Source organism: Furipterus horrens, unplaced genomic scaffold (assembly GCF_987537825.1).
Source record: "Furipterus horrens unplaced genomic scaffold, mFurHor1.1.pri manual_scaffold_9, whole genome shotgun sequence".
Taxonomy (NCBI): domain Eukaryota; kingdom Metazoa; phylum Chordata; class Mammalia; order Chiroptera; family Furipteridae; genus Furipterus; species Furipterus horrens.
Genome location: NW_028327179.1, coordinates 18,334,103 through 18,346,353, shown reverse-complemented (window position 1 = coordinate 18,346,353; position 12,251 = coordinate 18,334,103). Strand labels below are relative to the sequence as shown.

The window sequence follows — 12,251 nt, the reverse complement described above, 5'->3', positions numbered from 1 at the left end:
AATCTGCATAAATTGTAAAAAATTATATAAATTGAAGAAATAGAAACAATTTCTGTTTTGGTACTATTAAGGATAACATTCAAGTATGAATCTCCATGTCACTTTAATGGGTATATAATAATTTATTACACAGCACTACTATGATGTCTCTATTTTTGACATTTAAAGTATTTCCAGTGTCTCTTATTTAAAATTTCTTGCATTAAACTTTATAAAAGCTGTTTTGGGGGGCAAATTGCTTATTATTTCAATGGGTAAATTCTAGCAGTATATTTCCTGGTTCAAACTCTATCTACTCTATAAAATATGTTTCACTACCCACTCCCAACTACAGCGAATAAAAAGATGTCCATAAACCTATCATGGGTTTAATAAATCTTCATTTAAAATATTTTTCTAGTTTAATTTATGCCCTTTTTGATAGCATCTTCAAATTCCTTGAAAGGTGGTATAACATAACGTAAAGAATTAAATTAGAATTGCCCTTGCAGTATTATTAGGAACAGAGGAAAAAACCTGAAATAATGGGCACGTATGATATTTCTTGAGTGGACAAAGGTTTTTAAAGTCATTTAGTTTTATAGACAAAGAATGAAGGCTAGAGTATTGAAGGAGGTCTTAGTGAAGAGAATTGATTCACAATATATCTTGAACAATGGGTTTGGTCAAGAGTTAGGGAGAGGAAAAAAGGCAACAAGACAAAGAGAGAACATCTTAAGGTGGAGGGCCTCTTTTGGAGAGCAATGAGAGAAATTGTTTGCTAGCTAAGGTAATGCTAGATTATGGAAGCCCATGCAAGACCCAGTTTGCAGAAATTCACTTTCTCTTGAAATCTGGTATAAAAAAAATAATCAAAGAAGTCAGAGCAATACATTTCTGTGTGTGTGAGATTAGCATGAAACAATAAAAGCTTTAGAAAGATATATCTTGGTTATTGTGTGCCAATCTGAACAGAAGAAGAGAATGGAAAACAGTTTAGCTAACCAGTTTTTATGAAAATTAACATTCAGAGGGCTTATACATGGATCCAAGTTCACACAGTAAACAAGAGAGGTGGAATTTCACTTCCAATTTTTCTGACACCTCACGTGTGGGAATGAGCACAGCACTGCAGATTTCCCTAGAGACAGATTCATAAAAGCAATGGATGTGAAGATATTGCAGAAGGCAACTCCTTCCAGCTTCAGAAAAAAATGGATGAATTGTGTTTTGATTATACTGATGAAAAATAGGTGCAAGACATACAAAGTAAAAGATAAACAGACCTAAAGTTTGGAATTGGGAGTCTTCTTGGAATCACTTACATCAAAAACTTAGTAAGGTTTGCGAGTCCTTGAGTCCTGTAGAAGAGAAACGGGGTGTGGGGGTGGAGGGGGGGAGACAGAGAGGGAGGAGTGGATGTGAATATGAATGTTTAAAGAATTAAGAGAAACGAGAAGTCTCAGGGAGGACTCCAGGGCAGGAATGCAGATAGGCAGGTGGAGAGTTCAATGATAAAGGGTTCTGTGCTAAGAAAGTAAAAAGAGAAATACAATTGTGGGTATTTCAAGGATAGGTGTTGGAAACATCATAACAGCTTTCCCTTGTTTAAAACTTTAAGAAATATTATCATCAAAAGTAGTCTGGGAAAATCCCAGAGATGACTGACATGTAAACACAGAACATTTAGTGAGAGAAGGGAATGGAGATGCCCCGCATGGGGAAAGACCAGGACTGCCAGGGCTCTTCTCTCCATGAGGGTGCAGATTCTAAGAGGAGAATGCGAAAGACAAAAAGCAGGAAGTTTACTTCACAGTGGACTTTTGAATATTAAAAATAATGATCTCAGTATGTTTAAGGTTGACAGGTTGATTAGAAGGAAATATTTTTTAAACTTGTTGGTAGAAATTACATGAAAATGTGTAATATAAAGAGTTGTATATGCTTAATTTATAATTAGGAAGAAATTCTAATTCTGAATTGTAAATTCAAGATAAGTAAGCGTTGAATAGGAGTCCAGATGGGTGATCAATGAGACATTAAGTTTAGTCTGCCTTTTGGCTATTTCACAGAACGAAGATGGCAAAAGACGAAAACTAATTGGAAAACCAGTTCTTAAGTTCCATCATTCTTCTCAGAGTTTCATTAGCAATCTTCTAATTTTAGCTGCTCCGAAGAGGTAGATTGAAAAGTTGCCCCTCTCCGTTTTGCTGAATGGGATGGGAAAGAAGGGAAATCCAAGCAAATGTTTATTTACCACTTCTCTCTTTCTGAACACATAGAGCTGATTATGAAACCATCTTTGCTTTCAAGGAGTTCAGTGTCTGTTTTTAAGAGACTTTGCTGTTATCATCCTCTTAATGCAAGAATCTCCTACCCTTCCATTTATAAGCTCCTTCTATAATGTTTTCAGCTTAAAGTCGGTCCCTCTCCTTAAAAAATCAGTTTAAAATTTTCTAGTTTTTATCCTCTTGTCAAAATTTGAGTCTACATGATCACTCAGGTGATGGGATTCAGAATAACACGTATCAAGGATCCACTCTACATTAGTTACTCTGCTAGGTTATGATATTATAGAAACATACATCATCTGATTCAGATCTTTTTCTCATCTGGAACAGTATTTTCAAGGGATACCGATGGTTCACAAATCCCAAATCAATGGTTTTTCTCAGGCTTTCTTTCTCTTTGTCCCTGTGTGTTTTGGCCCATTGACCAACTCTTCCTCCTTTAAACTTAAGCTTTATCTGCTTCTCCTCTCTAATTTCCACTAATGTACCTGTTAAATCTGCAGCCCAGGAAACATAAAATTTCAAAGTTTATTTGTCTCTTAGCATGTTGTTCCATCATATTAATTTTGCCATGTTTTAATGATCTTTACTATCTTACAGGCTTTGATTCTAGTTCTTACTCATTCTAATCAGTAGGTAGCTCCGATGGTAGGGTTTAACCCAACTTCCTTATTCATACAGTGAACAAACTCAGTAGGACCATCTTCATTTTTTTTAAGTTCCTTTTTATGTGTGATCTAAATCTATATCTATAATGTTCAACCCTTCCACAGAATGCAGGCTGACAGTTCCAAGATGTCCTACAATTATTTGAACTTACAGGGTTTCAAAGTTGACCCTGCTGGCTTTTTTTTCAAGCCTTTTACTGCCTCTCCTCCGTGCATGCAGGTTAGATCAATGGGTTCCTCTTTGGTTCCGTCATCTTCTCTTTCCTCTTTTCCTGTCCATCACCAAGTTGAGACCTTTTCCCCACCAGCTCCTTTTCTTTTCTGAAGTAGGAAACATCATTTTAGATGTGTTTTTTTCTTACATAAAACCTAGAATACAACCTTGCACAGAGCAAGTGCTCAGTAAATAGTTGTTCAAAGGAGTGTCTCATTCTTCTTTTTTTCTAACTACTATTAGTACTTGTTCAGAAATGTTGAATCATAATTAAAGCCAATAAAATGAGAATCAGGGCAGCATTCCCCTTTTTCCCACTCCTAGCTCAAGTACAACATTTAAACCACCTGAAATAGAATAGACTGGTTAGAAAAACAAAGTTGTTCTTTGAGCCCCCGTAGAACATAAATTCAGTGAAAATCTGATCAAACCGCAACTCTAATTAAAGGTTTTAGCTGCCAAATAATATGTTCTGGTTAAAGCCAAGTTAGTATTATGGAGTGTTTCATGAATAACAGCAAAAGCTTTATACTTTGCTGTTGATTTTCTCATGGGAAACTCATGTAAAGGAGAGTGATACCTCCCTGTTGACTTTAACTTTTAGAAATGCAAAGCATGCTGAAATTGTACATAATTCTCTTCTAAAGAAAAGGAAATAGCATTTCAATGGTTTTCCTCAGTGTCTTATTGAGTTATGGTAGGGCACAATTATGTCTGTTAAATTGATTTACCAGATGGAAGGTTACATTTTATATTCAGCTGATTAAGTTGTAGGAGACTGGAATTATATCTCATGCCATAAAGATCATATGTAAAAGCAAAGATATTTTAATTAACTACAGTTTGAAAATGGCTAATTAGAGGTTTAAACTTTCTTGCCCTCCTTTTACTTACATTGCTCTAAAAAGAGAAATTGTTCTTAGAAATGGGCCTTATCATACATTTATTTGGCCTAATAATTTAATATCAAATGGAATCTGTTTTTTAAAAAAAGGTAAAATGGTCCCACTTGAGTGAGTTTTGGAAATTGCTTGCTTATTGTGGCTATTTACTAGATCTTAGCATTTTAGTGTCAAAATAAATGATCCTTAACTTATTATACCCTTAGGGAACTTAAGCCAAAAATTTTTTAAAGAAAAAATGCTATATTTTTGTCTTTTTTTTCTTCTTTGGATCTTTTCACAAGTAAACAAATATATTAATAATTCCTTTGCATTTTATAGAAAATTATATCAGTAAAGCAATGAATAGTAAATGAAGCAATATTTTTGCAAAGTGATGGACATATATCATTAATTGTTTTCTTTTGTATACTACTTTCTTATCTAAAGATAATCCAATAAAAATACAGCACAGTAAAACTTGACCTTGTCATATTTTAGAATAATCAAATTTCCAAAGTAACGCCAACCTTGGAATTCATTAGACTGTTTCTGTGGCTCTTGTAATAAATCCCCACACACTTAGTTGCTTAAAATAACACATATTTTTTATCTTACTTTACTGGAGGGAAGAAGTCCCAAATGGGTCTCACTGGGTTAACATGGAGGTGTCAGCAGGGCAGTGTGCCTTTCTGGGGGCAATTCCATTTCCTCGTTTTTTCCAGCTTCGGGAATCTGCCCACATTCTCTCGTAAGCTCCCTTCCATCCTCCAATCCAGCAGTGACTGGCTAGCTGAGTCTTTCTCACACTGTATCACTCTACCCCTCATCTGCCATTCTCTTCCATATTTTTAAAGGATCCTTGTGATTATATTGGGCCAATCTGGATAGAATGCTGTCATATTTTATAGAGGAGAGATTGAGTGACTGCTTTTGGATGGCTCCAAACTGGGCAAGTATGAAGAAAATAAAAGAAACAGAAAATAGCATGATTTTCTAGTTTTATGAGAGTGAACTGAAAAATGTCAACTAAACATGAGAGACAAAAAAGTTGCAAGTCATACATTTGAAAAAAGTTTTATAGCAGTTAAATTAGACAGTGAACTGCTATATTTAATGCCTGTCATTTCATTCGATACATCTGAACTCTTTAAAATCAGGATAAAGGACATTACTGTCCACATTTGCAGGCAAGAAAATTGAGGCACAGAAACTGGGTAATACTTTACCTAAGTCAGTTTATCCAAACTGGAAAACGGGTCCACACTCCTATGAATGTAACAAGGTGAAGACCATGCTGAGAATAGAAATAAGTGCAAGAAAGGTTAAATTTAGGCTGATACCCAGAGAGTTCTTGGGAGAGAGATATTAATATTCTGAATGAGAGCTCGTGTGCTGTCCCATCATGTGTCTCTATCAAATACTGGGCCGCCCCAGGGTGGATCTCGGCCCCCAAGTTGGTCCTCGCCTGGTCATGAAATCCATTTGCACCTGTGTTTATCCAGGTAGTTCTCTGAAGTGGCTGGGTAGAAAGTATGTTAAAAATATCTGCACCCACAAAGAATAGTTTTCATGACATTTCCACTTAAAACAGTATATAAAGGATACATCTAATAGAGGGTAAATATAAAACTATAAAATACACAGTGTACTTTTTTCATGCATAGATAGGAATTAGTTCACTACCAAGAAGATTAATAGGGTTGAGTAATTCTGAATTTTTATTTGTAAGTATAGACTTTTAGAACTAAAAAGAATTATTAGGAAAAAAAAAGAACTATATATATATATATGTGTGTGTGTGTGTATATAAATTATATATATATATATATATATATATATATATATATATATATATATATATATATTCAGACTTTCCCAAAGTAGTATGTTACTTAAGTTGTGAAATACTAGCTCAGACGTAACGCTGCATTATAAACCCCTAGGCTTTAGGCTAAAAAAAAATTAGAAACTGAATTAAAGAGAACTGAAACTTGCTTTTAAACTAGTTTGTTTTTTTTTTAAGTGATCATCCATAAGTTTGCTGTATTTTTAAAATGTAGATCTTCCAAATTTATCTTTACTTAGGTAAAAATACACTTAATATTTGAAATAATTAAAGCATATAAAGGAATTAACATATAAATGTATTCTAGACTGTATGGGATATGGATTTCCTTGACTCCCAAACTTAGTAATTTTGATGCTTGCCAGAAAAATGAAATTCTTTCTCCATTCCACATCTGCTATAGAAGACATCTTGTCATACATTCGACATCAAGAAATTCTTAGAAATTAGAGAATTTGAAGTTCAGCCAGTTCTCTTCTCAAGCATTTGTAACCCAGCCTTTTGATGTGTTTTCTTTTATGCACAGATATATGCAAGTATGCATTTATTCATTCAACAACTATTGATGGAGACACACCATGAGTCTGGGTAGTTAGTAAGTCCTGAGAATAAACAGAAGGTTAATTATTGCATTTACTGCTGTGAGCTTTATGTGTAGTGAGGGACTCTCAGTGACATGGCGAGGGTTTGAGCCATAGTGCTGTGGTTTGAGGTTAGGAAGTGGTGGTGGCAAGTGTAAGGCTACGTAAAAATTTTAAAAAGTTGACTGTGGATTAAAATATATATGCAGATAGTGGCCAATCATATCTGTATCTCAGGAGGGCTTTTTTATTTGAATGGCAAAGATCTGAGCATGTCTACATGTTGAGAAGAAAGCCAGAAGAGAGAGGGAGTTTAGAGTTCGAAGATACAGATTGACTAGCCTCTATCAGTATTGGATAATTTAGCTGTTTTGCGTGATACACAATATATCTTTGAAGCCTTAACTTCCACTCAGTATCCCTTCCCTACCCTGCTAGCATATTTAGTCTTCATTCCTTGTATTTGCCAGCACCTTCCTCCAGATGAGTGATTCCCTCTACATAGAACTGCATTTCTCCTACCTCTGTGGGTCAGAAGCTCATGGGGCCCCCAGGTTCTCCCTTCAAGGCCAGTGAATCTCTTACCTTACAGCCACAACACTCTGCTTATACATATCACATGGTCAGTGTTTTACTCCATTTTGCTAGGCTTTGAATAACTAGGAGAAAAAGGTTCTCTACTCCGAATTAACACTGCCCTCTTCTCAGTCATTGATTCATTTGTTGACTGAGTAACTAATTGGTTTATTCTATCTGGTGTGCCCTGTGAGAGAGCTAAATAAACAATGGAAATATAACTAGGCGTGTTCTCACACATTGCATTCTCAGCCTTCATGGAACTTGCAAACATGGTTCTCAGTATTATTATTGAACAACTCTTGATTGAATTTAATGAAACAATGGAATCAATTAAATAGAAAGTTTTAACCTTGGTTATAGTGATGAAATATTTCATCACACATTATAATTTCTTTCTGTCCAGAATCACAGTGTGGATTAAAATGTTTTACCTGTTAAAAACGGTCATCTGAACTTGAAATGTCATAAAAATTCTAAGAAAACAGTTATTCTGTCCTCCATTTGTCCTTGTATTAAAAAAAAAATGAAGGAGTAATTCATTCATTCATTCATTCATTCCATAAACTTCTCTTGACTGCTAACAAAGCCAGCCGGTGCAGCAGACACCCTGCAGACACACTGAGGAGGAAACAGGACTCAGCACAGAGTACTGCTCTTAGATTGGGGAAACTCAGTGCCCAGTTAGGGGCCTCTGAGCTTTGGAGGCCCCCGCTCTGGCTCCTGAGATGAGGCATCCATGCACACCAGGGAAAATGCCCGCCCAGAGCCAGCAACCCCTCCCATTCTAGGCCACACTCTTGTTACCCAGGAGGTCAGTGTTTTCACATGATGCTCTCAGGTGCTTCCCAGGACTGCACAGCATTCTTCTGCCCTATATGCCCATTGGTAGTGTCTTTCCTAATCCTAGGAAGGTGGTGGTGGTGGTGGTGGTGGTGGTTTTCCTATGTGGTCTGTTTGCTTGAGAGACCTCCTTGCTTCTACAAAAGATAGTTTCCATGTCTGTATGTGTGTGCACATGTGTGAAAATGACACACACATACCAATCTTAGTGAAATGACAAGTCTGGGCCTTGTCACTGCCTGTGCCTTGGAATCTGCTATATGCTTCACTTTACTATTTACTTGCTATTGCTATTCTCATACCCTATCACACCTAAGTTAATTCTGTACCCTGGAGATCAGTATGAGAAGAAAGAGTTGAAATAAATTGAGCTTATGAGGCTGTTTCACATGTTTTTGGTTTTCTTTCATTCAGTTTTTCTTTTACATAAAAAAGAGAAAAAAGTTTTTAGTTCTGCCCTCTATATTAATGTTGACTGTTTTATTTAAATGATGATAATTAATTTTTCATGCAAGGTTTCCATCTCAGCAGACAGATGCATTTACATGGGGACACACACTCAAAAAGCTTGTTTCTGTTTCTGTGATTAATTGAGATGCAGAAAGCGAGGGTGTGGGATTAAAAATAGAAACGCAGTGGTGCAGCTGGGCATGAAATATATTGGAACACACGCAGAACGTCTCCGCAGTTAGTGATCTCTTTCTGGGCCCTTGAGGATTTGCATTCCATTAGCAAGTCACTGGGATGGAAATCTTCAGACTTTAGGGAGACCAGACCATTAAAAAAAAAAAAAAAAAAGGAATTAACTTCAACTGCAAACTGAGTCAGCACAATCTGTCGTTCATTCTGCTGTTGGGTATCCATCATGCTGAGCATTGGTATGTAGGCTTCTGAAGTGCTGGCAGTGCATTTACACAGCATTGCACGGACTAACTGATGGTTATCTATCATTCCAACCTTCACCCTCACCAGTGACATTCTGGCATCTCCTGCAACTCAAAACCAGTAGTTAAACATAGGCAAATTTTTTGCTGAAACTAATGGATATGGATCTTTACTTAGAAAAGTCATATATAGCATATTTCCAAAAAATTAATGTATGTTACACTTTATAGAATATCAATATTTCCCCATGTTAAGCTATGTCCTCAATGGAAGTAGAAAAAAATATCACAATGCCTCAAATATTATCTTTCTAATTTGAGAAATTACGTATTTCTGTACATGTCCATAACCAATAGAAGTTGACTGACTTTGCTCTCTTTAGAAATAACAGCGGTATTACAAATGTTTTAAAATACATTTCTAAGGATAAAAGTGTATTGAAATATTTCATATTTTCAAGCTACCTATATTACTCCCTGATTTCTGATAATCTTCTTTCTTCCCTTGTTTTGAACTGCATCCTCTGAGAACCTAAGAGATATTATCTCCTTTAGTTATCCCAGTGTGGTACCATTATTAACAGCTGCCACTTACTGATTGCTTTCCCCAGGGTTTCTCACTCTTGGCAATATTGGCATTTAGGTCCATGTAATTCCTTGTTGTGAGGGCTGTCCTGTGCATTGTAGAATGCTTAGAAACATTCCTGGCCTCTCTCCACTAGATTCCAGTAGCAACTCCCCATACTGCCGATCAAAAATATCTCCAGACCAAAAACAAAACATAACAAAACAAAACACAAAACTCCAGACATTGCCAAATGCCCCTTGGTGTCAAAATCTTCCCTGGTTGAGAACCACTAGTTCATCTTCTACTAGACATTATTCCAGTTGATTCTATCATAACTCTGCAAAATGTGTAGGACTGTGTTAATCAGAGTCCTGGCAGGAAGCAGAACCTACACAGTATGGGTTGTAGACTTTCATGATGCTTAGGGATGTTGAGGGGCCCAGAAAGGAGCAACAGCAGGAAGCCATTCCCTCCTGCAGGGCTGAAGGAACAGGGAGAGGAAATGGTGTTCCTGCAGTGCTGAGGGAGCTGGAGCCAGAGGGCCTCCGGGAGGTAAATGAGGAAGGCCCGGAGCTACAGCACTGAAGCAGAGGCTCATAGGATACCCCTCCCCCTCCCTCTTGTTTCATCCTTGGCTCACTAGCCATTTCTACCAGTAGTTTGAGCCCAAATGAAATCCCACCAAAACTGGAGTGATGCAACCCTACAATTCAGCCTCCATGAGCCCAGAGACAGACAGAAAATGGAATCTGTTGGAAGAAGTGGGGAAAAAGCACAAAACAAAAAACTATCCCAAATTTTAACATGGGAACTGTGGTTTACAGATACAAATTCATCCGAAGTCAAATAGCTAATGCATGGAGCAGGCATTTCAATGCACAGCTATTGATGCACGCTACAAAGGTATCACTCAAGCTAACTTGCATGAATGAACTGGCTTTTTCCATTGTGACTGTGAATCAGTCAAGGTTATTGATTTTAGCAGCTGACAAGTGCAAGACGAGAACCCAGTTCTTATTCCTAATCTGGTATTCTCTTCTTTTGTGTTGACCCATGGAAAGAAATGTAAGAGCTGTCTGTCCATGCAGCTCATTCTCAAACAGACAAACGTAGGCATGAAAGCTGTCTGGCAACCTGGAAAGCTTATGGAAGTCTGGGTTTTGTTTAGAATATTTCAGTGGCCTAGGCTGTTTTTCCAGGCCGTTGGCACAGTTTTGTCGTGATTTTGGAAACTGCTCCAGTTCCTGCAGTGGGTTAGGAGAGAGAGGAAGCCTGGGCTGAGAATCAGCATATTGGGGCCAGTACTGGGTTTCATTCCTCAGCAGCAGGAGCAATAATCAAAATCCTATAAACCTTTCCTTTCCTTTTTCATTCACCCAGATCTTCACAGTTGTTCTCAGGTATCTAATCAGGTCATCAGAGACCTGGGACAAGGAAGGTGTTAGACTTTTATGTTTTCCAAATGAAGAGTCAGGCTCAGCAAGCACTAGTCTCACTGAAAACCCTGTAGCTGGGAAGTGGTGTCTCAGGGACTCAGTTACACATGTGCCCACTGAAAACACAGTGCCTTTCCTGCTCCACTTTTCGAAGGGATTAACCAATTGATTTACTCCATCTGGACAGGCAGTCTATAGTGTTTAATCCATTAGGTTCATCATAAAGTCACACCTAGATTCAATTCTGAGAGTCTGATTTTTGTCCTTTGGGTTATAAGCAAGGCGACAGCGGATAGCAACATAATTAGGGATTCCTCATTTTTCTCTTTCTAGGTTTCTGATAAATGTATTTATTAGTTATTGCTTTTCAGAGACAAATTTAGTGTGATTAGGAGAATTTTAAAATAAACGTACACAGAAAAACAAGTCAAATAAATTAACACACTCCCATTTTCCATCTTTAATCCTGGGTGAATTGGATGCTAGGAATTCAGATTCCGATTTCTCCAGTAAGGTAAAGTGGGTGAACTCCTGGAAGGTCTGTCAGGAGCTCCAATCCTTTCCCCACACTGTTTGTCTTTTTTGTCTCAAAGTGGGAGCCAAGGAGGTGATACATTTCAGGGGTACAGTCACTGAGTTTTCTGCTCTCCATCCTGATTTGTGCCCTCCCCTCCTTTTCTACTCTTACTATATTTTCAGGACCCCCCCCTTCTTTTTTCACTTTTTAAAATAATTTCAGGCATAAAATAAGTTGTAGAATACAAAAAAAAATTGACTTGTTTAATTTCTTATATTATTTCTTGTTTCACCTGGCCAGTTCAATGAAAACCTAAAGTGCCAGGGTTTTCAGTGCAAGGAAAAGCTGCAGAGAGGTGAGATGGGGAGAACAAAGACAGAAACTTAAGTAGAGATATTTGAAGTCTAAAAGCTAAATAAATAAAGAGATAAATACAATTTTAAGTTTTACGTTTGATACTTTTTATAGTCTGGCAAAATACAAAATTCCTTCAAAGAAAACATTTTCACCGATCAAAAATTACCTAAATTATAACATTGTATCTGACAGAGATTATTAGCAATGCTTTGGAAAAAAGCGTTTTATAGTTCGTATGGTGTTCGGGCATACGGAAAGGCGGAGGAGCAGTATTTTCAGTACTTAGGAGACTGGGCTTGAGCTACACTGCCTGATTACAGATCCCAGCTTCATCTCGTTTTACCTCCATGACCTTGGGCAAGTTACTTACCTTCTCTCTGTGTTTTGGTTTCTCATTGATATATAATTGAGGTATAAAGTCTATGCCATATGGATTTTTTATGGTTAAACAAGCTAATATTGAAAAAGTGTTGAGAACAGCAGTGAAAAATAGAAATCACAATACAGATGTTAGCTATCATCAGGAGCATCCTTCCTATCATCAGTATCATCATCATCACCACCACCATCATTGTCATTATTTCTGCTACACAGAAATTCAATCCAA

The 12,251-nt window shown here is 37.1% G+C and overlaps 1 protein-coding gene across 2 annotated transcripts in view; it reads left to right on the top strand.

Moving 5' to 3' along the window:
- LOC150001369 (histone deacetylase 9-like) overlaps nt 1-12,251 on the top strand; it is a 465,158-nt gene that overhangs the window by 413,631 nt on the left and 39,276 nt on the right. The gene's annotated exons all lie outside the window — the stretch shown is intronic.